Genomic DNA, 3,687 nt, shown 5'->3' on the forward strand with positions numbered 1-3,687 from the left:
GAACCCCCCCGGTTCCTGGTCCTGCTGCCCCGGGGGTCGTTGTCCCTCCTGCACGGGAAGGGACAGAGCCGTGCACTCCCTCCGCTGCTGTCCCGGCCTCTCTGTCACCCCCGCGGTTGCAGGGGGGGTTTTGGGGCTGAGCTACAGCTTTTGCAGGAACAAACACCCCAAAACGCCTTCGGAGAGGCAGCCGGTGCCGCCTCCTTGCCAAATGTGCCAGCTGGGAACAGGCTGGCAAGAGAATCAGGAACAGTCTTTTCCCCCCGACAGGGCTGGGGAAGGGGGTGAGGGGGCTGCACACCCCAAGGCTTCTTGAAGGGGAGCAGGGCAGCTCCCCTCACTGCCGTCTGCCCATCTGCCTCCTCCCAAGCCCCGGAGCTCATGCCCGGGGTCACAGGGGTTTGTCACAGGATGGGCGTCCCGGAGCAGAGGGGGCTGGAAGCCGTCGGAGAGCAGGGAGGATGCGGGTGGGGGTGATGACAGGCTCCCCGACACCGCGCCTGCATCCCCCCGCTTGCGGGGGATGTCAGGGAAATTAAAAGCCAGCAGGAGACGAGAGCGTCCAGGCGAGTAACCGAAGCCGCTGCAGAAGCTGCAGTAATGAGGCTGCCGGGGCCGCTACCGCCCGGATCGGGTTGCCCAGAGAATGCGACCCGGTCCCGGGGGGCTCTGCCGGCCTCCGACGCCGGCTCAGCTTTCCCCTAACAAGCGCCTTGGGCCGCCTAATGAAGCTCGGTGGGGCTCTCCAGCCCGCCTGCCTTCCGGCTCCTTCCAGCTCTGTGCCACCCGAGCGATCCCACCTCATGGCCAGACAGAATGGCCCCCGGGAAGGTTTCATGCCCGGCTGCAGCTGAGGTGAGACCCCAGTGATTTAATGCCCCCAATCCCAAACAGGAGTGGGATGGATGGTGGTTCCTTCAGGAGCGGGGGATCTTTGCCTGTTGGTGTGTCAGGGTGAGGAACCAGAGGGTGCTGAATGACTGGTCACAGTCCTTCCATGCAGTGAGTTGGCAGTTCTCAGCACAGGGTCACTGCAGGCACCACTGGGATGTCCCATCTGCCATCTGCACTGACAGCATCCCTGCTGCAGAGGGGAAAATGTCCTTGGCATTAAACATTAGGTGACAAACGCTCTCCAGGATGGTGACGTGGGGACCTCAATGACTTGGGGGGGTTCCCCAGTGCAAAGAGCCATTGCCACCAGCTTTGTGGTCTGTGCAAGTGGCACCAGCTCAGGTCTCCTTCCCTGCAGCTTGGACTGTTCCATGCCGGGAGCAGGTGGGAGCTCTGCCTCCTCGGTTCCTTCACCAAAAACTCGGTCACGACAAACTTCTCCCCGGCTCTCACCATCCCACCGTTTACTGTTTTCAGTGGTAAGTCACTTCTCCTCCTGTAAATGAGTTTCCTTGTGGGAAGCAGCAGACGGTATTGGCAGGAAATAAGCCCTGATTTATGGGGCCACTTGCCGCTCTGGAATTACAGCTCCGTGAGCACAAATGGAGAAGTTGGAGCACATGAGCCCACACTGTGATCCCAGCGGCTGCTGGAGGTGGAGCAGGCAGGAATGAAGAGATGCCACCAGGGATCAGCCGCCTGCCCATCACCCAGGCAGGAGTGCCGGCCTTCGCACGAACGGCAGGGTTTCGAGCACAGCCAGCTCCCGTCTGCCTCCCCAGCAAGGAATGGAAAATGTGTTCCCTAAATCCCAGCAGAGTCCCCAGTTACGGGGCTCAACTGGTTCTGGGAGCAATGGGAGAGCCCCCGGCCCATGGGCGATCCAGGAAAGGCTGGTGGGGATGGGGGCAGAGGGCATCCCAGTCATCCCGAGCCCATTCCTGGCCTCCACTGCCTCTTCCCAGGGCAGAGTGGAGTGGGAGCTGGGGCTCGCGGGGCCGGATGGGGCCAGTGCCCCATGCTCGCCCCATGCCCGGGCTGCGTCCCTGCTGCGGATGTGCCGCCGGTCCCAGGAGCCCTCCGGGGAGCTGGGAGAATGCAAGCGCTACTTTGCATCTCTAATTAGCCGCGGAGGATAATTGGCGGCTCTGCGGCAGACAGGCAGCCATTGTGGAGGGCCCCGAGCGGGGCAGGTGCTCCCAGAAACCCAAATCCCACCGAAACAATCCCCTTCTTGTCTGCCTGTGACCGGCCGGGGCATCCTCCGAGCCCTTCCGGGGAAGAGGCTGGGGCCGGGACATAAAGGCTCCATTTTTCCTGGGAAACAGCGTGAAGCTGCCTGCAGGCAGCTGCCCGAGGAGCCCGTACGCATCACCCACGGCCACAGTGGTGCTGGGGCTCGCTGCCTCCTGCCCCCCATGCTGTGCCACGCCGGGGGCAGCCGGACGCTGGCTTGGCCGCTCCTGGAAGTTGCCGGCTGGATGCAGCCTCTCCTCCTCCAGGATCATCCGCAGGAGCTCAGCAGGTCCGGGGTTTGCCTTCAAGATGTTGCACAAACGCCGGCCAGGCTGGCACCCCCGGGACAAAGTCTGTCCCCGGGCAGAGCCGTGCCAGGGGCTCTGCTGGAGGAGCCTGGCTCCATCCCGTGCCATCCCGCCCTGGCAGGGACCAGCACAGCTGGGGACACGGCATTCCCAGCGAGGGGGATCCCACACAGAGCCCAGCCCAGGCTTCGGGCTCAGGACGCGGCCCCGGTTGGTGCTGACGCGCCTTGCTGATGTCCCTTCCCTTCTCGCCCTGCCCTGTGCACGTCACCGTCGGTCCCTGCCAGTGCCTGGACTCTCTTCCCTCAATCCTTTCACGGTTAAATCCCGCTCCCGTCCTGCCGCAGCCCCTCCGGCGGCCGCACACCCTGCGAGAGGAGGGAGAGGAGGGAGAGAAAGCGGCCAGTGTGGCCAGGGGCGCACAGATCAGCGCAGACCCCGGGGCACGGCAGCACCTCCAGCACCGGGCAAACCGGTGCCTGGGGAATTCCCCGATTTTCTCTGCGTTCCCGCAAAGGGAACACAAAACCCCAGGAGGTGGGAAGGACCCTCAGGGCTTCAGCCGGGGTTTCGGGGTCAGGCGCGCTAGGAGCCGCAGTGCCTGAGCTCTGCTGTGCTGCGGCCACGGCCTCGACCTGGACATTTGGCTTAGGGATGGGGTTTACCCAGGGAAGGTGACGCGGGGGCCGAGGGATGCGGGAGCAGCCGGGGAGGCTGCCGGGAAAGCTCTAATCCGTTTAGCAAAGCACTTGCTTTGCCATTTCCAAGGCAGGAGGTGCAGGAGCTGTGAGGAGGCAGAGATGCAGCAGAGGCAGGGACAGCGACAGCGGCAGCGACTGGGGACACTGTCCGTGGGCAGCATGTCCGGGCCAGGCGGGCACGGACAGCTCCTGCTCCGCGGGACGAGCCGGGGTGTGCGTTTCTCCCGGGGGATGCCGCAATTGTCGCAGCATCCTGGGTATCACCCTGTGGGAACTTCGCCCCAGCGCCGTCCGTGCTCCCCCCGAGAGGAAGAAAGGAGGGGATGACACGGTAGCAAAACCCCAGGAAGGCATTAGGCAGCTCCAGGAATGCGGCGCATCCCTCCATCCCTCCCGTTCCCCACCCGGCACAGTCCGGCACAAGTTGGAAACCACTTAAAACGGGTCGGGCGCCGGTTCGTTCCCCAGCGTAGGGCGCGGACCCGATTCAAACACCGGAGGGCACAGCGCTGTCACAGCGCCCCGATCTCCGGCATCCCCTCTGCCCC

This window comes from Corvus brachyrhynchos, unplaced genomic scaffold (assembly GCF_000691975.1).
Source record: "Corvus brachyrhynchos isolate BGI_N302 unplaced genomic scaffold, ASM69197v1 scaffold72, whole genome shotgun sequence".
Taxonomy (NCBI): domain Eukaryota; kingdom Metazoa; phylum Chordata; class Aves; order Passeriformes; family Corvidae; genus Corvus; species Corvus brachyrhynchos.